Source organism: Triturus cristatus, chromosome 8, assembly GCF_964204655.1.
Source record: "Triturus cristatus chromosome 8, aTriCri1.1, whole genome shotgun sequence".
NCBI lineage: Eukaryota > Metazoa > Chordata > Amphibia > Caudata > Salamandridae > Triturus > Triturus cristatus.
In genome coordinates this window covers 561,998,820-562,023,069 of record NC_140591.1, presented here as the reverse complement: position 1 = coordinate 562,023,069, position 24,250 = coordinate 561,998,820, and positions in this window count along the sequence as shown.

The window sequence follows — 24,250 nt, the reverse complement described above, 5'->3', positions numbered from 1 at the left end:
TAATGAATCAGGAGCAGCCAGCCGGCAACAAGACACCAAGGTACAGGGTGAGTGGAAGAGACAACGGTTAGTGGTGGCAGTCGGGAGTGTGGGATTGTAAGGTATCTGGTTTAGGTCCAGCTACAGCAAGCTTGAGCCACTAGTCCGCAGTAGTGTCCCATCCAGAATTGGGTGCGGCTTGCGGCCGGCATGAGCTCTCCTTCATGAGCCCTTGCCTGCCTCCTAGGCCGCCTTTGCAGCTGATCACAAGTTCACTGCTTGATTCACCTGCACACCAAGGACTGTCAAGCCCTTCCTTGCACAGCAAGCCAGCACTTTCGTTTGGGGACTCCATTCACCAGGGGGCAGTGCGGCATTGGATTCAGCTCCGCTCCCCTTGCTTAATCCTCCCCAACACTCTCTGGGTCCGTTTCCTTCCCCCTTCCCACACATATTAGATTCAATGTACTAACAAACTTAGAGGGTTGCGATTGACACAAACCGAACAGGAGTGTCTCCACTCTTGTTCAAAATCCCCCTATATGGGTTCCTGAAACTCATATGCCTGCAATTGAAACATACGTTCAGTCCAAATCAATCACATTCATGTAATGGAATATTGCCGGTCTGAGTAGTAAAAGTTTGGACAGCAGATTGGATAAACATGGTAACCATGTATGACCTGATTTGTTTCCAGGAAACATGGGAGACCGAGCAGACCAACTTGTACGGGGCTCGTTCATTTCATACTGCTGCCCTTCCATCAAGATCAGGTGGAGCTAGGGGAGGGGTCTTAACTTTACTACGAAATGCTCTACGGGTGGAAGTCGTTTTATATTATAATGTTTCCCCCTTTTATCACTTACTATTTTTAAAAGGTCCAGATGAAGACATTATTGATTTAGTTAATTTTTATAACAATAATTTTACAGGAGACATGAAAAAGGCAGCAGATCAGTTGGAGATAGAGTTAGAGATTAACAATTGCTCCAGCACTTTAAAAGTCACCCCAAAAATATTGTGTCTGAGTGATTTTAATGCATATTGCTGTCAGCTATCAAATTCAGCAGCATGTGGTTTTAACGATGATGAAGGGGATCCCCTATATCATTTTAATCATAACCAGTACGGGGAAGCCCTGAACAGACTTCTGGAGATCAACAACTTAGAGATCTGTAATCCGATCGACATCTCCTCTGGTATGTTGCAAAAAGAAATTGGCATACCCTCTCATGGCACCACACTTGATTATAAAATCATAGCAGAACCCCTCAAAAAACATATCTCTAGTTGTGAGATCAATTATTTAAAATTTAGCGATCATGCTGCGATCACTGGTAAACTGAACTGGGCAGGGACTCATTTGGAGCAGATAAGGCACATCAAACCCACGATAACAAAAAGTAATGGGATAACCCTAAAATGGGCCTTAGCAGACAAATCATACCTTGTTCCAAAAATAATCTAAGAGTCTGAGGGACATTTTAACGTGTCTAGAATCTGCATCCAATCCAACCCAAGTAACCATGGCATTTGAGTCTATACTAACTGAGGTCAGGCACAATCTAGCAAGGAAAAAAACAATTACCAAAACATCAGGGCCTAGATGGTTTGATCAATCATGTAACAAGTCCCTAACAGCTCTGTATCAGGCCCTGGGAACAATCCCTAGAGATACAAACCTAGTGAAGAATTTTCATTTCCTATATAATGAGGCCTGGAAGAAAGGAATTAAAACCCTAACGGAAGACACATGGGAACAACTCCACCTAGCTACGATCTCAAAACACTCTAAGGATTTTTGGAGTACTATTAACGTCCACTCCCTCAAACCACCATCAGCACCTACACTGGATTGCCATGTGGATGAGGAATCATGGGTCTTATATTTCTCTCACATATTTGATCCTAATGTGGAGGGGTGACATTGCAGAACGTACCCATGATCCCTTTTATTGAACCACCACTGATCTTTGATTATTACGAGATCAGGGAAGCCCTTACCCAGTGCTCCATTGACAAAACACCAGGACTGGATTGTACCCCTATAGATTTGATCAGTCAGATTTGTGGAGTCCTGTGCTGACAAATGTTTTTAACGCAGTTGCAAAAGTGGGCCCACCTAATTCATGGAAGAAATCAATTCTAATACCAATCTACAAGAAGGGAGACAAATCCAAAGCCAAAAATGATAGGCCAATATCATTGTTGGACAGCACAGCCAAACACATGGGTAGGGTTCTATTGAATCGTTTAGAGGAATGGCCAGCCAAAAAAAGGTTTTAATCCTGGTCCAATATGGTTTCAAAAAGGGAATGGGTACCCAAGATCAGTGCCTCAACCTAAGTCTATTAATCGCCAAGTAAAATCTGGCAAGTTATACTTGGCGTTTATGGGTTTGTCCTTGGTGTTTGACTGTGTGGCACATGAACACCTATGGAGGATAATCAAGGAATTGAGCATAGATGGGGCTATCATACTTTTTGTCAGGCAGCTTTTTTCATCAGCCCCGACCTGCGTCAGATACTGGAGAAAAGGGGAATGCACCAGGGCGTTTCCTATCAATAGAGAAGTCCGGCAAGGTTGCGTACTTGCCCCATTTCTTTTCTCTATCTATACTAATGGGGTAGAGGTGCACCTGTCGGACTCAATACCAGACGTCCCTAAAATTAACAATGTTCACACCCCAATTCTCCTGTAAGCTGACGATGCAGTGCTAATTGCCCGCACAGGCCAGGCCCTACACAAGTTACTAAACATCTATGTAACCTACATGCAAAAATTAGGGTTTAAAACTAACGAGGCAAAGTCTTTCATCCTAATCTCTGGCCGGAAGGACAGGAGGGTCCCGAGCTTTTATATTTCTGGAGAAAAAAATAGCCCATACCGATACCTTTTCTTACCTAGGCGTAACATTTGATAGGCAATATCATGGTCCCATATGCTCGCTACCAGGGAGTTATTACTTGAGAGAAGTATCATTACTCTCCACTCATTTATCAAAAAATTGGGGGTGAAACCTATTGACTTGGTAAAAAAGGTCCATGCAGCTAAATCAGTGTTGGTAGCAACCTACGGGGCAGGCATATGGGGTTATACCAACCCGTCTGTCCTCCAAGTGATAGAGGACACCATTTGGAAAAAAACTAGTGGGCCTCCCCATAAGCTGTTCCAACCTTATTACTCACACAGAATTGGATGTTACATATTTGACCGATACAATCTCTTTGGCACCAGTTATCTTATGGCACTCCATTTGGAGAAGGCAGTCTATTCACATTACTCAAAACTAATTGAAGACTGTTTATCCATGGAAAATGTCCATAGGATCCCATGGATTTCGTATATCAAAGCTACTCTCTCCTCCTTTGGTTTAGAGCGCTTATTTGTTACCCCAAGGGACTGTTTGAGCATTTCAAAAGGGGAGATAAAATCCCATTTTCTTAAACAAGGGACAGATGCCAGACTGCAAACAAATTGTAGAAAGGTATCGGTAAAATTATATCTTGAAGGTCCAAAGGCTCAGGAAGGGACAATGTCATATTTATTTACTGTGACAAACTCACGCCATAGATTCTTTTTAATTAGATTCCGATTGATTTTTATCACTTGTATGTTGGCACACCCTGCAGGAATCTATTCTATAAATTAATTACCCTTTTGTCCCTGCGATGGTACCTCTGCACAATCAAATTTACATATTTTTTTCTTCTGCAAATTTTACAGGGAACCTAACAAAAGATTTATTCTGCCCCTGATGCCCAAATTTCACTTTAAACAATGTTGTGTAACAATGTTATTTTTACAATCCCTGTCTAATCCTATGGTTTGCTTCTCAGTGGCTTCTTTTTAGGTCTTGCCTAGTGTTGCATCCCGAATGTACTGCCATCGTCTTGCGAGGCATGTGGTATATACTGTAGCGTAGAAGCTTCATGGAAGCTCTGCCCACTCACTGCCCATTGGTTTTTGTCTTAAATGTTGCCTTCCGATTGGCTTGAGGCTTGTTAGTCCCTCCTCATTCATCATTTGTATACTTCCACGGCTATTGTCCCCTTAACTCCTAACACTATTTTCTTCCCTGTCTCCCCCCACGCACTCCCTCAGTCAGTGACTTCTTGCGCGCCCCCACCCCCCCACTCCCCTTCATGTCTCCCTTCCGGTTTCATTGCAATAAGTCTTGCATAAGTGCGAGTCCTATTGCATTGCCAATGTTTGATTTTTATTCTTGTAAGCACTATTTCTGTATACGTCACGAAGTGCTTTGCATACGTTTAGCACGCCGTGCGAGCTTTCACTTTCTAAGCAGCCGAACAATCAAGAGCTCCTCTAACCAGCCATGGCTCCCCTCTACTTTCTTATAGTTTTTTGGGGGGGCTGACTTCAGAACCACTGCTGAGCTGTGTGGCCACATGTGACAGGCCGGACTGAGATTTAAAAACACACACCAAAAAATGGCGCCAGCCCTAGCAATGTTTTTGGAGGTGAGTTTGAGGTTTAAATGGGGACAACTCATGGATATCCTTTTATAGGGGATTAATTTTAGAGTGCAGTTGTCCAAATGTGTAGGATGTACCTCAGTTCGGTAGAGGAACTGCTGAACTATTCCAGTGCATCCTGGTCAGGCATAGGTCAGTGGAGCATTGGGGGGAGTAAAGTTGAGAGGGGGAGGGATACCCCTGTCTCTCGCCTGTCCAGTCCTTCCTGTAGTACATAAGATAATGTCACAGTGAAGAGCGTTCACAATACATAGAAGAACAACAAATGATCTAAGTAGACAAAGTATGATGACACCACTTAACTCATTCTTGTATATTGAGGCGAAATATTTTGCAGGGTTCCTATTGATCCAGCGGCGCAAATGTGCTACCAAGAACAACATAATTCCGCCCAGCCAAACAGGATTCTGCAGAGATGCTGGAACCACAACAAACCTTTTAGCCATATCATTACTTATAGACAAAGCAAAACAGACCAAACAAAGTCTCCACCTTTGCTTTGTGGATTTCAAAGCGACCTTCGATAATGTCAATCGAGCGAATCTTTGGAGGAAACTTGCCCATTTGGGGGATTCCTGCACCCCTTTTAAATCTCTTGATCGAATTGCATTCCAACACATGGGTCCAAGTGAAGCTCGGGAACGGCACCCACCTCTCGAGGTGCATAACAACAACAAAAGGCCTCAAGCAGGGGTGTGTTTTAGCACCAACTCTTTTTAACCTATACACAGCTGATTTGCCACCAGCTCTAGATGCCTGTAATGTGCACGCCCCTCGTTTGGGGGGTCGAACCCTGCCCAGCATTTCCTATGCAGATAACGTGCTTTTGATTAGTCACACTAAAGTAGACCTACAACATCTCATCAACACACTGTACGGATATGCTGAGGATAATCTGCTTGAAGTCAACATCGAAAAAACCAAAACACTGACAATAACGGGGCAAAAAAGGTCCTTCTCATGGTTTCTTGGGACAAGGGCAATTGCGAACTGCTCCGAATATAAGTATCTTGGCGTCATTGTCGATCGGGGTGGCCAATTTTCAAATCATCTTGAGGCCACCAAAAGGAAAGGTATGTTGATTGCAACAACACTCAGACAACTCAAAACCAAACTGTCTGGGCCTACTCTTCTGCCACTATTACGTGTTGCCCAAGCTAAAATTCAGTCATCAATCACTTATGGTAGCGAAGCCTTAAGAGGTACAGATGCAAAACTACTGGATACTATTATCTCAAAAGCTTACAGAGTCCTCCTAAATTTACCATCATATACCTCCCAGGCTCAAATCCGGCTAGAATTTGGATTAACCAAGCAACTGTAAGCAAGGCGAGGATCATACATCAAATGCTGGTACAAAATAAAGAACTCACCTGAAAATACACTGAATCACCAGCTCTGGGAAAACCTGTGTGGCAGCTCCACTGAACTTGCAAACAAATACTTAGAGGAGTCACTAGTAACCACAGGCCGAAAAGATCTAAAAGATCTATGGGAACCCTCTCTTCTGAACGTACAATTCAAACCTTTGCTCACAGACGCCATGCATCGATGACACTGAGCACTTACAAATCACCTGGGTTACAGGCCTATTTCGGACTGGGATACTGTAGGAAATCAAAAGAAGCTTTTTTAAAACATAGGTTTGGAATCCTACCAGCCATACCCCACTTACAACCCTGGCTGAGAAAGAATTGTGGCTCCACATGTAGGCTGTGTGGGTCAGGGAAAGAAGACATGGGACATCTGATATGCTCCTGCAAAAAGTTAAAAGAGGAAAGAGTAGCTCTCCTGAAAACCACCTTCAATGAACTTATCATACGTACATGGAGACAAGCAGTCATTGCATGCTTTGACCCAAGACTGTTACATCTGAATGGACAGCTGGTAAAATTCCTGAAATTAGTCAAATTTAAACAATCCAAAACAGATGATGGTGTTTCCGAGAGACAAGGAATCATGAATATTTGTCAAAACTTTTTTATTGTTCTTAAATTTAGAAATTGTTGAAATGTGCACTTACTATGAACTTTTGTAATCATTTTAATTAATCAGAAACAATAAATGTTTACTTACTTACACTTAACTCATTCCAACAATGGTTATGATTTAATTATATCACAGGGATTGAAATGAATCAAATCTATAGAATATCACGTATTTCACATTTTATGTATTTATGGGAAAGCAGGTACACACAATGTGAAGTGACAAGTGCATAGCAGGGATAAGTTCAGGCGATGTGCAAAGGGAAGGTAGTGCGCACATATACATCAACAATCAGTGATGACGACCTATCCTGCCAGATGTCTGGCATATACATGAATGATAAATCATACCAAAGGAGAAAGATGCAGATACATATTCTCTGTCATCTAAGTTTGACACACAAAATATGAAATGATGTCGACGTTTCGACCCTTATATTAATCAGCAGACTTCGTGCCTTGAAAAGGGGGGTCTTCATCAGGACCAAGGTAGGGGGATGGTGGGCACCAGTTTCAGCAAGAAAGGTTCAGGCTGAGAATTTGGTAGTGTGGGCCTTGTGGGCTCAGTTAGCGCAGGTATTCGTGGTGAGTGGGCCAAGGTAGATCAGTGACCTATGGTCAAGAGTAGCGCAGGTATTCATGGGTTAGCTGTCATAAGAATGCCTTCATGCAACCATCAGCCATAGGTTACTGATCAACCTTGGCTTACCCACCATGAATACCTACGGATAGGTCATCATCACTGATTGTTGATGTATGTATGTGCACTACCTTCCCTTTGCACATCACCTGCACTTATCCCTGCTATGCACTTGTCACTTCACATTGTGTGCACCTGCTTTCTCATAAATGCATAAAATGTGAAATACATTGTATTCTATAGATTTGATTCATGTCAATCCCTGTGATATCATTAAATCATAACCATTGTTGGAATGAGTTAAGTGGTGTTTTCATACATACTTTGTCTACTTAGATCCTTTGTTGTTCTTCTATGTATTGTGAATGCTCTCCACTGTGACATTATCTTATGTACCACATTGTACCCGGGTCCAGTGGTCTATCGGGTTACCCCATTATTACATAACTCTGTCCTTCCTGTCGGCACAGGCCACCAGGGTGACAGACTCTGGGCCTGCAGCAGCCATTGGGACAGGGCAGCGTCGGAGCCCAGCACCCCTTATCTCGCGTCCCTGGCTCCGTTTCTGTGCAGCTCTGTATCCAAGCCATCATTTGCAAGTCCATCTCCAAGCCAACCGGGACCGGGTGTGCACCCCAAACTGTCATTGTGTGATGTGGGCCCCTGATAACCGCAGCTAAGAGGCCTCGGGCATCTTGGGCCTGCCCGTGTCATTCTACAGGCTGGGATCAGACCATGGGTTTTGCGCGTGGCCTCTTACCTCTTTATGCTGGTTCTGGCCACTGCATCTGATGCTCTACATGCACAGAGTTCGACCGTGTGTACAGGTACAACACACCTGTCCTTGCCACGGTCGTACATCACTCTGAAATGGTATATCACGTGACCTAAAAACATGTTCTAAACAGAGAGACTTATAGAGGGATGCTGACTATTTGATGCAAACTGGTCATTTCCATTTTAAACGCCGGGTCCTTAACCTGTGTGTCCTTAACTTGTGAGCATCTGGTGTTGACACACAGGGAGAAATGTACAGTTTATCTCAAAATAAACTCTGTTTTCGCAACATATGAAGAGCATGCGCAAAGCATCTGTACATGCGTTACTTAAAACAAGGCTTCCATCGTCAGGCTCTTCCACTTTTGAGGACCTGATTGAGCGACTGGTGCCTGGGGAGGCACAGTGACTTGGCCAGAATCACACTGTTTGGTTACCTAGATAAGGTAGAGTAAAGGCCACAGCCCGTCTACACTGCTCATTGCCAGATGTATGCTCAATAACACACACAGCTGAGCAGAGCACAGCAGCAGCAGTGACACAGAAGCTGAGAGTACTGTACACAGTAAGTCACGGGTGCGGTTGCACTGTAGTCATTGCGGCCGGGGGGAGGGTGGAGCGGGCAGTGCCTGGAGAATTTAACATATTTAACGCAAGAAGCGCCCTCTGCAAGATCATCACCGGCAGCAGTTAAAGACTGCGGCCAACCTCCCGGAACCAAGGGCTTTGCTCAAGTGCAGCGCACGTCCTGCTCAGTCCGTCCCAGTCTGAGCCACCATGCCACACGGCCGTGCAGGACTCATAGCTGGCTGCAAGCCACGGCTCTCTGTCCCAGCCCTGCCCCCAAATAGCAGAGTCACTCAGAGGCCACGCTGCTGGACCTGTCACAGTCACTTTTTCTATGAACTGTATAGAGGTGCAGAGGGCTTTAAGTGGGATGAAAAAACTGGGGGTCACTTAAAGGGGCATGGCCAATGTAATTAAGTGTGTGGCTTAAAACACATAAGCTAAAAATATGTGCTTAGCATAGTGTGCTGCCCGACTTGTATTTTGCTGTTTCTGTCATTGTATCCAGATATATGATATAAGTAACATCACCTACAAGAAGTCAGGACTATTTTCTTTGTCAATGGTTGTTAGTTGCAGAAGATAATTAAGCAGCAACTATGGCTAGTATATAATATTGACAAATCTTCCACTTAAAGCGCTGGTGACACCACAACAATGTTGCTGTTCCTGAGTTTCAAAAAGAGAAGTAGCAATTTGCAGTGTGCGCAACTCAATAGGGCCCCGTCACTCGCAACAACGTCTTGTGTTTTAAAAAGCAGACACATGGGAGATGAAAGAAGCAAGGATTTCCCTTCCGCTACAAAGCTCACCTGGAATGACGTCATGCCGTAACTCCTCTACTTATGAGAAGTGAGCAGTAGGCTAATGTGCTGCAAGCTAAATATATATAAGCTCCCAAAGGCGAGACCGTTTGCATTGCAAATGCTTGTTTAACTCAATCATGGACGATCAGGCGGCTGTTTAATACTAGCGAATTAATTTGAAACAGTTCTTATTAATTGTTTTTAATTGCGATTGTTATAACTTTGTTTTACTATCTTTATACTGACGTACATAACTTTCGATTATGCACTGATTGATTGATGTCTTAAATCATATTCATCTGTACTTTTATGATGTCATATTAATTTATAAGTATTGAATAAAGTAAATTGACTAACTGACATGAAAGTGCATTTAGCACATTCTTCTATGGCCTAATCATATTAAATTAAGTGTTGCACTTGACATTACAACTAAAGTGCCTTTACTGTAGCACTAGTGAGTTTGCTCAAACTATGTGTTTAACTGTATTAAACGAGAAATTGATAAACTATCGTTACTTAGTAGACATGTACTCATTATAAAAGATTAAATTCGACTTTTATGTTATGTGCCTTAATACATTGAATAACATCTACTGTTTAGAAACCATTCTCATATATGTAGAATGGGATTTCTCTTGAAACAACAAAAGTTTATGTAATGTGCACTAATGTTTCATATATTGAAATTAAATGTGGTTCTTAGCCATACCTTAGCCATACCTACACATGATTATCCAAAGGATTTCCCTGTATGCTCTATGCAATATAAACCTTATGTAATTATCAGTCATATTTATTGTGTTTAAATGGACACACCCATATTAAATGGGCACTCTTGCTAATACTTTATGTTGACATTTTATTCCTATAATCCTTCATGCTGCATAAATACTGGTTTTCATTTTCTGCTAACGTGATATTCCTTGCAGGTATTCAAACACATTGTTAGTTGAAGAATTGATACATTACTGTACTAGCAATAGAGAGAAAGAGCCGGAGACGAAGACCTTAACAAAAAGAACATGGAGAGTCAGAGCGTTAACTTAAAGGCCTATTCAGCAAAGTTACAAACTGGTCTGTGATTGAGAACACAATGTCGTTCCCATGTCCTGTGTGGGATACATTGCTATTGTTGCAGTCTACAAGTGAGAATTGGAGAAAGACAATATACCGCCCCCCCCCGATGATGCATGCGAAGGGATGTTGCCCCAGAAGACTCTTTTGTGTTATATGTGGTATTCAAACACATTGTTAGTTGAAGAATTGATACATTACTGTACTAGCAATAGAGAGAAAGAGCCGGAGACGAAGACCTTAACAAAAAGAACATGGAGAGTCAGAGCATTAACTTAAAGGCCTATTCAGCAAAGTTACAAACTGGTCTGTGATTGAGAACACAATGTCGTTCCCATGTCCTGTGTGGGATACATTGCTATTGTTGCAGTCTACAAGTGAGAATTGGAGAAAGACAATATACCGCCCCCCCCCCGATGATGCATGCGAAGGGATGTTGCCCCAGAAGACTCTTTTGTGTTATAACTTAGTGTTCACACCATTGGGGAGCAGATCATTTTCAGAGTCCATTCTGAATGCATAGAGCACTTTTTCCCTGGACTTTGAGAGGTTCAGATCTCTATTCTTTCTTCGATTCTTTGCTGAGTGTGGCTCAGGCTAACACTTACTTCCGTGACCCAAGAAGTCTCTTGACCGAGCTTCTGAAATGCTGACACCTTCCTATTGATTTTTCCCTTGCCTAGTTATATTTTCCTTTATGGAAATTCCTGATTTTTGAGATCCCTACATTTTTAGAACCATCCTTTTAGCTGGGATTTTACTTTAGGTGATTTAGATGTACACATGTATTGACAACAAAATCTGAAACTCTTCTCTGAGCATCACATTCTTTTACTAATCTTCTGTATTGCTGTGACTAAAATCCTTGTTTGCTTAATATTGGTCTGCCATAGTTGGGCCTCCCTGATGTTATTCTGCACCTTTATAGCATGGTGTTAAGAGTTGTGTATCTTAACTCGATCCTGAATTTGTAATAACCTTCTTAACCCTAGCTACTGATTTCTTGTCCTTATTGTGTAGCCAAATGGGTTACTCACTTAATTGAATTTTATTGATGTAAATGTTAACGCCCATATCCTCTCAGGCACAAAATAAAAGGTCCATCGGAGGATCAATGGCTATCGAGTGGGCCTACAAAACACTGTATCAGTCCTAATCACAAAGAATAAATATTTACAGAAAGTACACTTATCTGCATTTTAACTTTTGCATTTGAGTTAAACTTTAACCTTGAGCTTGTTTGTGTAAGGAGGTTTTAATAAATTGGTGATGCAATGAAACAGCATTGTCTGATAGAATTGTGTTTGCAATTACTAATAGAAAAAGACTGTAGGTACTTGCATGGGCAACCTTTCTCAAAACATAGGGCCCTATTCAAAAAGGGAAATCCAATGACAGAGATCTCCTCAGACATAAATGTCCACTTATGCCTGGGCAGAGATAAATGCCTGGATGGAATTAATAGGTTCTGGGTGGAAATCTCAACTCAGTAGTATTTGTGAGTCTTCAATCCCATTATGCAAGGGGTTGGAAAATGTTAAAAAACATTAAGAGGTGGAACCTTTACCAGCAGTAACTTTATGACGAGATTTCTGATCTATGCCTATTAGCAGTGATCTTTGCCGCCGCTATGGAATACTCAAAATAAAAAGTAAAAGAGAAATACCATTTACCTGACCAAAATCGACCGAAATTAACATTCCAAACACATAAATTCCACTGAATTTCCAGGACCTGCTCTCTTCACCGTGTACTACTGTGGGGAAGGAACACATGCTGATGATCTTCAAGGAGAATTGTTAGGAGGAAAAAAGCCAGGTGAGGGAGAAGTTCTCATGGATTTAGGTGGCAGAAAATCTTCCTGGAGGTGGTCCTGGATCACGTACCCATCTCAACACCGTCAATAAATGTGTTCTCTGCATGATGCACCTTGGCCTGCTATATCGCCTGCTAAAGGAAATCCCAATATAGGGCCAGTTTAGAAACTATACCACTCTATTCCATCACAACATTTCTAGATCATATTCCCCATCTTCTTGTCCCACACACAATTCACAATTTTCACTCACACACAACTTACACCTCCTATTGAGAGTTTTTATTGATTATAGTTAAATTCATGTTTCATGTTTTTAATACAGTCCCCTTTTTAAGTGCATTTGTAGCAAAAGCAAAAACTGGTGACCTCAATTGATGAAACATCTTAGTACCTCTATCAAACAGCATAATTGCCTTGCCCGTGAGATGCATATGGTGTTCCCACTGATCCAATCAATGATCCAGTGGCAAATAAATGTAGTGTAGCCACTGTTATGACATAAGCAAAGATGTCCTAGGAGCAGGCTGCAAATACAGTGTGCTTCTGCTCTCAGTGTGTAACCATGTCAAGAATCACATCACGTGAGAAGTGAGATCTAGCAATGACTGCTTCCATGGACCTATCAAAGATGTTGACACTGTTCCGGTAAATCCACTCATCTCATACTCAACTGATTGTTCCTCTAAATAGGGACAAGGCAACAAAGATATTTTCCGTCATGGTGGAAAAAATGTGTTAGGTTTGTGCCTTACATTTTTATATGGGCCAAATGTATGTAAATGGTTACTGTTATGAATTTCACCTGTTGATGTTTGCATTATATTTAGACTGTTCTCATCCTGACCTCGATTGGAATAGCAAGTGTGTTGACTGTCAATGTATTCTTTTGTTATTTGTGATCTCTGTTTCTTAAAACAACAATTAATATTATGTGGAACAATATATGTTTTAATGAATGGAAAAACAGGTAAGATATTTTTTAAATATTTTCTATTTTTTACAACATAAGTTTAGCGTTCTTCCTTGTCTCAAATTATTTCTGTGAGAGTGACCCGTATTTGGTCATGTTTGGTTCCTGAATTACTCCAAGGTTTGTAGTAGAATAGGCTTAGAGTAGATTAGAGTGTGTTTATGTCATACTCTTTTGTGGGTGTTTTAATATTTGCATTTGCCTGCCTTAACTGCTCCATGATTTTTCCTTAACTCCTCCCTATTTTCATAACACTCTCTCATTTACCCCCAAAAACTACATTCGCTTTTGTGGAGTTGTGCGCATTGTAGATAGGCAAGTCATTTGTGGCGGTCTCCACCCAGAAATTAGTAAATAGTGTTGCTTTTATTAATAGGGTGCATTGTGTTGCAGAGATTTTAGGCTGAATTTACAAAAAGAAATAAGTGATTCTACATTCACCATTGTTATTCAAAGAACACAGTACATTAAACTGTAGAAAATAGCCCAGCGGACTTATGCATCTGGCTCCAAAATCTGAGAATATCCTCTAGGTCAAACATGGAAAGGTAACGAGAAGACACTGTTGTTTATCCTTCTGAAGTTGAGAACTTGAAAATCAATGCATTCTCTTTGCTTGACCCTGCTTTATTCCCTTTGGAAATGTTTGGTATCTTTTTACATTATTTTCTTTATGTTTCCTCTCCTCTTAAGTATTCCCAACCCTTAAAAAAATCTCTAACCATTTTGTTCTGCTTTCACTCCTTTTTTCCTCCTTGTCTAAAAGCTTCTTTGGTGTCTTGATATGAAATGGCTATTTTAATACCATGTGTTCTTTTTTCCCCCTTCCAGTCTTGTTTATCATTCCACTCTCACTAATGAAACAGCTATTCTTTCTGTAATGAATGCTATTATTTTTGTGCACCTGTTTAGGTAGTACTTCTGTTCTGACGGATATTTTGACTGCTTCCAGCACATTTTATAACTCATCTCCTCATTCTGCTACTCATTCTTTGCTTTGCCTATCTGGTACTGCACTTTACTGGATTTAAACAAATTATTTGGTAGTTTCTACATTGGATCCTGGTCCAGGCATTCCACTGACTCACTCTCATTTTTAGGATTCTGCAACATCATGTTTTTGCCTTTCTGCTCTGTTCTATCATCAAAATTTGAAGAATGAAAGTCTTTAATATCCATCCTTGAATTCGTCCCACAGATGTATTCATCTCTGCTACCCCCACAGTATTTTTCATTTTGTTTGTACCGTTATCCTGAGACTATCCACTAAAATACAGATCTGTTGGCACTTGCAGTCATTTTCTGTGGTGGCTTCACTCAAGGAGATGCTCCATTGGTCTAATATCCCTAAATAATTGGGAGGGTGACTCCCATTCGCCAACTCTTGACAGGATAGAACGGGTGCAGTAAATATTGGTTTTTGGGTGTAGTAGTAGTACCCAATAGAAATATGCACTGGCCTCTCTATATAAAAAGGCTCATTGGTTTGAGATATCTGGGGGCTCAAACAATTTAATTTTAATTTTGTATTGGAAATATCTGTGAACATTTCTGTTTCAGAAATTGTTTCTGTTTATTAAATAAAATAGTACTTTCAACATAAAGAAAATAAAAGGAAAGTGGTTCCAAGAGTTACAGCATCTAAAAAGTATGTACATTCTGCAGAACAATAATTGACACAGCTATGCTTGCTAAAATCATCTCTCCATTTGTTTCATTTTTTTAGCACAATATTATGAAGATTTCCATATAATGTGGGCCTGATTCACTAAGGTAATCTTAATCTTTTGTGTAAGTTTACTACTTTTTGGTATTCATAAACTGCATGCACTTATGTGTGCAGCGTTCTCCACACCCAGAGACTCCACAATCAGGGCATGACTCACAAAGGCAAACTTATACTTTTGAGTAAGTTTACTACTTTTTGGTATTCACGAAGGTAAACTATGAATGTACATTCAGTCTCAGGGGCAAGGCTACAGGGCGAGATAGTTCTAAACTGGTTTACTCTCAGGCAGCACAGAGTACAATTATCTAACCACAGATATTAAAATCTGCTTTCTGTGGTTAGTTAGAGTTTGCTAAGTGAAAATAACTTTTAATAACTGCTATTGCATTTTCCTCAAGCACAAATAGCGATTGTATTAATTATTAAGTATTTATCTAGAAAATGCTGATTTTCCTACACACTGAAAACAACCTTTTGCTCTTGTTGATTGTGAGGGCAGACTTTTTTTCTCCTGGCCCAGTATGCTCAATTTTAAGCACACCATCGTTTGTGCTCACAAGTCCCAATTTATGGATGATTTAGTTTATCGATAAAATAATTTTTTCTACCTGGCAAAGGCACTTGTCCTTGCCATGCATGATTTTAAACATCAGCTCAGCAATAACAAAGTGGTGCTTGCTGGAGCCATACTTTTTGTCATAGGTTTTAGTGGTGTTAAAGCACAACAACCCATATATTGTATTTCACTTTCACATCATTGGTACAGTAATTATGCTATCTCACAGTGGTCTTACTGGGAATGTATATACCCTAATGAGAAAAACCAATTTTGCACTATAGTTTAAGGAACAATGGCCTTAGTGAGAACTTATTTAACCCTATTGAGTAAAACCAATTTTACAGTATAGTTTTAGGAACAGTGTTCATGTGCTGTGGCAAAGAATGGCAGTGCCACTATGTACAGAGTCATAATACCAGCATAATTTGGGTCTATAAAAAGGCTGAATAATCCAGGCTGACTACATGGAAAATGCAGACTCCCTACAAACAGTCACCAAACATCCTTGTTTCAGCAGAGGGATTGAAAGATACATGTTTAGGGATCTCACCATCTTGATGGTAAATTCCTGAAATAAATTAGTCTGGTTTTGGAAAAGATTGCAGCCACCACACTAAAAATTCTGAATAACATGCACTGCATTTTGCATAAGGATGCCTGTCTCTATCTCATCATCCTTTTACACCCTATAGTTATATTTTCTTATTGCTCACAAGCGGCTTATCCACATGGTGGAAAGGTGCATGGTTTTCACAGTTTAAGTTCTGAGTTGATTTCCTTCATTACTATACAACTTCAAGAAATTTGCTAGGTAAGGAATTCCTATCCTGACCCTGACCAGGTAACATGTAGTGCCTCCAGTGATTCTCCCTTTGTTTCCATACTCTTTAACTTGCATACTGAACTCACCAGAACCTCAGTGGTGAAATCCAGTATCTCCATCCACCTGTATGAAGATGATACTCAAATTTGCATACGTATATCTTCCTTTGATGATGTACACAAATCCAAAACCTTTGTTTCAAACCTTTTTCCCTGGATGTTCTCAAATATTTTGAGACTCAACCAATGAGGGATATAATAAATTCTTCCTTACAAAGTCCATGTCACTGGATTTCTTCTGAAGTTCTCTGCAGTAAAAATGATTAGCTTTAGGATTGAACTGCAATTAACCATGAGCTCACATACAGTATACAAACTAAATGTGCCATAGTTTCAACCAGATCCCTGAAATAAATCCCTAACGTGCACTAACCCAAAATAAGTCATCTCATTGGTATCATTTTGAATGGTATTTCCCCACAACTGAAGAAATATTACCTTGATTGCTTTGCGAAAAATCCCTGTTATCACTCAAAGGCGTACAACTTTTTTGCTGCAAAACTTCTTTCAAGAACAAAAAAAGGTTTAAACATGTCACCAACTAGGAGGAAAAAACCTGAGGAGCCAAAACAGGAAACAAGAAAATGTACTTTACACCTGACTGCTAAAGAGTCTTTCACTGGATCAAATTGCATGTTGTGGATCTTTCTTCTTGAAGCCCTCAAGAGTTAAGATGCTCCTATTCACCTTAGGAACAACCAGAAAATGTAACATTATTTTCAACCACCATGGTACTCATTTACTTTATATAGTATCCTTCTCCTACACAAATAGCAGTCTACTTGCTTATCTTTTTCTTTCCACACAAAACACATGTGACTACCTTCAAATCATAATTTTAACCAACTGATTGTTTTTCCCTACTAGCCCACCCCATCCCTCCATTTGATATGTAAGTAAATGTAAACAGCACTTCTTACGGTAAGATGTATCCAGTCAATTGCACTAATGTCAGAGTTCCATGGATTTTGTTTTTTATTTAGTCTGATATCATTTGTTATTGAATGTGACTTATGGAGGCATATGAAGTCATACTAACTATGTGACCATCAATAATGGATAGGGGATGTAAGAAATTGGGATATTAGTACTGAAGGAGATGAGCTCTTCAAAATAAATAAGTCTTTACTTGTCGTTTTCCTGGGTAATCAAACACCTCATTGTCACACGTGAATTTCTTAGGGCAACAACAACACTCAAAAAATTATTGTACAGTTGCTTTTCTTATAAAAAGGAACACTTCTTATAACATACACACACAAATCTACCCCCACACAAATATTACAAATACATATATATTCAATTAGATGGAAATACCTTTAGTGACACCCTCATGTCACAATACAGCCCTGGGGGGTCTGAAACCTATAACCACAATACCCCCACCTATACTAGATACAACATCGCAATATAAGGGAGTGTCATTATAAATAATTTAGGACTACTGGCTTTGTCAAGGTCAATCAAAAGGGGCTGCTACAGGGCTGTTCCAGGTAACTTCAGGAAAGCAAGTTCTAAAACTACTTTCCAGCAATATTTTCAGTTTATCCTTTGGGTTCTCTGAGTATGGGTCTAGGTCATAGGAAAATTATGAGATCCTATCTTCTTTTTTCTTTTCCTGATCAGTCTATAAGCTTTTTCTCCATTATGTTTTGTGGAGATGACCCCTTCGTTTTTTTTTTAATTTACTTCATCTTTGCACCAGCCTGAACGTTTTTTTTCTATCAGTCTGATCATTTATTTCTCACATGGTTCGTCTCTTTATTAGATCCCCATAGCACGGATGATCTTTTCCTTACTCTAAGATGGCGTCCATATTAGCCTTTTTGGCTCACATTTTGTACCATTACCGTTTTATGTCCTTTTTTCCTTAAGAATTGGCCTCTTGTTCCATTTCTGAAGAGTTAATATTTCCACATTCTATAGAGACTGTTGTTGTGTTTAATTTTAAAATGTATTATTTACACATTCTATTTCTTTAATATCTTTTTTCAAAATTCTGTCAATGAAAGTGTATACAAAATGGCACAACTATCGCATTTTACCACCGTAACGCACTACATTTTACTTTTAAACAAATTAATAACATTAGCCTTTTGTATATGGAAACAAACTAGCCAACATTTTGACTGATGGTGATGCACTTAACATTCAAAAACACACGATTATACAACCTAAACTGGTGCATGCCTGACTTTGTAATCAGTGCATTTCCAATGAGAAGAAAGTAAGCGGAAGTTGACTGCGTAGTGGGTGTGAAACTCCATGATGGACACAGCCAGAGGCTAACATGTGTGAAAGCAATGTACAAAAGCCAATGGATGTGTCCATCCCCATTGACAATCATGCACAACATGTAGATGTACACAGCATTTCAAAAACAGCTCACTTGCCTCCTAACACTGCAAACAACAACACCTGCACAACTTTTGCTGCTGTTTCCGATCACTGGGAGCCACAATGCCAGGAAAAGCAAGAGATAGGGCCACAAACTTCTTGCCAGAGGAGATGAAGTTGCTGGCTATGGAGGTCCTGTCCGTGTACAGCCAGCTGTGTGGCTCACCAGAGGAACAGGTAAATGTTTAAAATAAAAATGTAACTCGGGATAGCTTTTTTTTCTCTAAACACAGGCTGGAATGTCCCTTTTAGTTCCTGAGTAAAGTTTAGTGATTGAAGTCAAGTTTATGTTCTTTTGAAATTATATAGGGTTCGATTATGATGCTGTCTGGAAAGGCTCCAAAGAGCATCCGATTTGGAAGCCTTGTTTCCGACCGACTCGGACACATTTCCGGACTACCGATCATGATGTCCTGTAAGTGTTCGAATTGTCCGACTCGGTTATGAACGGCATTCGGAGTAATGGTGTTGGTCAGAGCCGACTTGTACAGGTCTACGGGCCGCGTTTCTAGATGAGCGATTTGGATGCTGGATTTGGATAGCCATTCAGAATCGGTTGTTGCAACACGGATTGGCTGCTGGAATCTGACTTTGGGGATGCCCGAAGCAGCCCCCCCCCTTCTCCCGGGGTGCTCCAAATCAGGTCTGTGGGGGTACTCATGGGTCCCCCCTTTCTCTGCATGCACAGTGCGGCAGGCACCATGGGGTGACTGCTACAGGGTGCAATGTTTTTCCCAACCAACCCTTTTTTCAATGGGAGCCTGTATTCTCGTTCGGAGCACAAGCTCCCATTGAAGTCAATGGGAGTCTGACCAAACAGTGTTCAGACAAACCGTAATCGGTTGATTTGACTCCCTGAACACGAGTCCCTCGGAAAGCAATCAGAAACCAATTCGGTTGGACTGCTTTCCAGACTACAAAAACAACACCAAATGCACCACTTAAACAATGTAATTCAAATAAAGTCCAAGTTCTTAAGGTATTTTTCGTTTTTCAAAAAAGCTCTTCTTTATTATGCAGTGAATATTGCAATTAAAAATAATTTTCCAACACAGCCAAAGCAGCCGACGCGTTTCGTCCACCTCTGGACTTCTTCAGGGCTGCAACAGACTTATACAAAAGCGCATTGTAAGTATACAACACAAGGACTAGGCACAAACACATACAACATAGTAATAATGAAGAGGTGGACGAAACGCGTCGGCTGCTTTGGCTGTGTTGGAAAATTGTTTTTAATTGCAATATTCACTGCATAATAAAGAAGAGCTTTTTTGAAAAACGAAAACTACCTTAAGAACTTGGACTTTATTTGAATTACATTGTTTAAGTGGTGCATTTGGTGTTGTTTTTGTACATGTATTTTCCAGTTACTGGAACGGCATTGTGCTGGTGGGTGTCAACCAAAATTGCACACTTAAGGTGAATGAACTGTATCACCAGCAATTACATTGAGTTATCTTAAATCTGGTGCTACTCTAGAGGGCTACCGCTAGCATTGTGGTTTGGTTGTTCATGCTTTCCAGACTACATCGTAATCGGGCCCATTGAAAACCCATTATAATTATACCTCAACATTAGTGTGTGTTGTGTGTTTGCCCTTTGTTTTTGGTGTGTATTTCTCTTTTTATATATTATCTACTAGCGGTCGCCAGTAGATAGTTGTAGTTAGGACCGAGTTCCCATAGGAAATATGAAAATTCTATTTTGAATAACTGTGGCGCCAGTTGACTTATCTTCGTGAAATTTTCAAAACTAATGGGGCGCTCTGCTCAGCTCCTACCCTGAAAGTCTCAGGGTGATTCGTCAAGCGGGGGCTGAGAAAAAAGGGGGTCCCAAAACGCGTTTCCCCATGCATTTTCCCATAGGACCTTTAGTCGAAGGTACAGCCCGAACGGCTGAACAGAATTACTTGAAATTTGGCAAAGAGGTAGTCCTCAGGTCAGGCATGTGCCTTTTGCATATATGGTGTCAATCTGTTCAGTAGTTCTTGAGAAAATTTCAGTTAAAAGTACATAAATATCTATATGCGCGCACGGTGCTCGCACGGGGCGCGCACCAAATGTCCGCGAGCGTAATTCTAATTGGTGGTTAGATGTCGGTCAACATTCCAATCGGTCAAAATCAGGAAGTGTTGGACGCCATTTTGTGTGTCACAGTGAAAAAGAAAGGTGGAGAACATGAAAAGGGGGCAGGGTAGAGAGTTCCTGACCCTCTAGCCTTTGTCAGGGGGTCCCTGAAGGACCCTGAAGGGTGAAAAAAACATTTTATTTTCAAAAAATCACGGAGTGCGTGCACGGTGCACGAACCCCCATCCGCCATTTTGGGTTTTAGAGGCAGAAGAGAGCAAAAAACACAATTTTTATAAATATTGCGCGGTGCGCGCACGGTGCACGCATGCATCAGAAATTAATTACTTTTAACCCGATTTCTAAAACATGAAAAAGAGGCAGGAAAGACACTCCCTGACCACCTAGACCTTCTCAGGGGGTCCCTAAAGGACCTCGTAAATAAAAAAAAAACATTTCATTTAATAAAAAAAATTGCCAGTGCGCGCACTGTGAAAAACCCTTAAAAAAAAAAATTTAAACTGTTTATAAGTTTATAGAAGATATTAACTATGCTGTTCAACTTTATCCAAATTAAAAAAAAAGAGCTGAGCCATTCCATATTACAGGATACAGTCAATCTATAACTATATACATAGGTAGATTATTGTAAAATAATTATATAAAAAATATAATAATACATACATAAATTAGCATTTAAAAAACCTTACAAATTCACTAAAAAAACCATAGGTTTCACACACGTTATAGTTAGAAATTAGCATTTAAAAAACCTTGCAAATTCACTTAAAAAACCATAGGTTTCACACACGTTATAGTTAGGAATTAGCATTTAAAAAACCTTGCAAATTCACTGAAAAAACCATAGGTTTCACACACGTTATAGTTAGGAATTAGCATTTAAAAAACCTTGCAAATTCACTGAAAAAACCATAGGTTTCACACACGTTATAGTTAGGAATTAGCATTTAAAAACCTTGCAAATTCACTGAAAAAAACATAGGTTTCACACACGTTATAGTTAGGAATTAGCATTTAAAAAACCTTGCAAATTCACTGAAAAAACCATAGGTTTCACACATGTTATAGTTAGCTGGACATTTCACTCGTACAAAACCATTGAAATTCCCCCGTTATAGTTAGTTCAGCTAACTATAACTCGCGCGACCGCAATCCACTGCTGATGACGTCACATATTACATCACTCATGACATGGTCAGTGACATCACTCATGACATCACTGATGACATCTCAAATGACATCACTGATGACATCTCAAATGACATCATCCAGTGAATATGTTTCTTTCTGAAAAATAAATATTTTTTATATATGTACATCTAAAGGTTAATGGAAGAATAAATGGGTAAATAAGTGTCTAAATGGATTTTTTTTTGTAAAATTAATTGATTAACTGACTTATTAACAGTATCTTAGTGAATACAAGTATTAGTGAGTAATGTTTAAATATTTAAATATCTGTATCAGTGTCTCACTTTGTGTATAAGTGGCTGCATGGGTTGGTGAGTAGCTACATGAGTGTGTATATGGGTTATTAGTTCGTACTTTTTAGAGTATCAGTATGAGTGTCTGTATGGTTCAGTGGGGGATGTTACTTAGCGTATAGATGCATGAATGAGTGACTCACTGTTTGTATGTGTTTTGAAGACAGTATGTGAGCAGGACAGTATGGGTGGATGAGTGTGTGAATGGGTGAGTAAGAGAGTGAATGACTGTCTCAATAGTGTCTTTATGAGTAAGTCCATATGTTTTAAACTAGTATATGTGAGTATTGATGTATATAAGTGAGGATATATGAGAGATTGGAAGAGTTCCTTTATAAATAAGGATGTGTTTCTATAAGTGATTGTTTAAGAGAGTAAGTATGTGTACGTTTCTGTAGAAGTAAGTGTAGTGGTGTGTGTATAGCTGTATATGCAAGTAAATGGATGTTTATTTGCATGTGTGAGTATGTGTGTGAGTAACTCTATGTATGAGTGTAGGTGTGTAATAGGATGTATAGGTGTATGAGTACATATGATGACTGAGTACATGTATGAGTGACTATATAGAAGTGTTGATGAATGAGTGGATGCGTATGTAGATTTTGGAATTACTGAATAGGTTGTTCTAACTGGTATTGGTATCTCTATAGTTTTCAAAACTTTAGTTTGTATTTTTCAATGTGTGTATCAAAGTTTATATTAGGATAAGAGGAGGTCTGCCACTCTTACACAAGGATGATGTCATCAGAGATGTCATCAGTGATGTCATTTGAGATGTCATCAGTGATGTCATGAGTGATGTCACTGACCATGTCATGAGTGATGTAATATGTGACGTCATCAGCAGTGGATTGCGGTTGCGCGAGTTATAGTTAGCTGAACTAACTATAACGGGGGAATTTCAATGGTTTTGTACGAGTGAACTGTCCAGTTAACTATAACATGTGTGAAACCTATGTTTTTTTCAGTGAATTTGCAAGGTTTTTTTAAATGCTAATTCCTAACTATAACGTGTGTGAAACCAATGGTTTTTTCAGTGAATTTGCAAGGATTTTTAAATGCTAATTCCTAACTATAACGTGTGTGAAACCTATGGTTTTTTCAGTGAATATATATATATATATATATAGAGGCATTTTAGTGGTACTCTCTCCTTTGCACCACCTGTGCTTTGGTGCAGACTGGCAAACCCCACAATTGTAGGAATATATGTGTGTGTGTGTGTGTGTGTGTGTGCATAATTAATAATTTCATTGAAATCTGCAAAATGAATATTTTGTTAATTTCGAAAATTTATCATATTTTATTATAAGCATATATAAATAGATACATATATATATATTCACTGAAAAAAACATAGGTTTCAGGGACGTTATAGTTAGGAATTAGCATTTAAAAAAACCTTAGAAATTCACTGAAAAAAACATAGGTTTCAGGGACGTTATAGTTAGTTGGATATTTGACTCATATAAAACCAGAGAAATTCACCTGTTATAGTTAGTTGAGCTAACTATAACTCGCGCCCCCGCAATGCACTGCTGATGACGTCACATATTACATCACTCATGACATGGTCAGTGACATCACTGATGACATCACTGATGATATCTCAAATGACATCACTGATGACATCACTGATGACATCATTCACTGAATGTGCGTTTCTGTAAAGTTTAAATATGTTTTATAAATATATATATGCCAAGGTGTATTGAAGAATTAATGAGTGTATAAGACTCAGGATGGATGATTAAGTAGGTGTGTGACTAACTGTACAAGTGACTACTTAATTGTGGCTTGCTTAACGCATGTGTTAGCGACTTATATAGACATTCACACAGTTTAGGTTGTTAGTTGGTGTGTAAGCAGTTCCATGGTTTGGTTAGCAACTAAATGAGGACCTATATGAGCTATTCATTGCTTGTCTGAGTACCTGTATGAGTACCTGAGTGTCTGCGTGGGTGGGTGGGGGTGTGTGACTCTCTGCATAGAT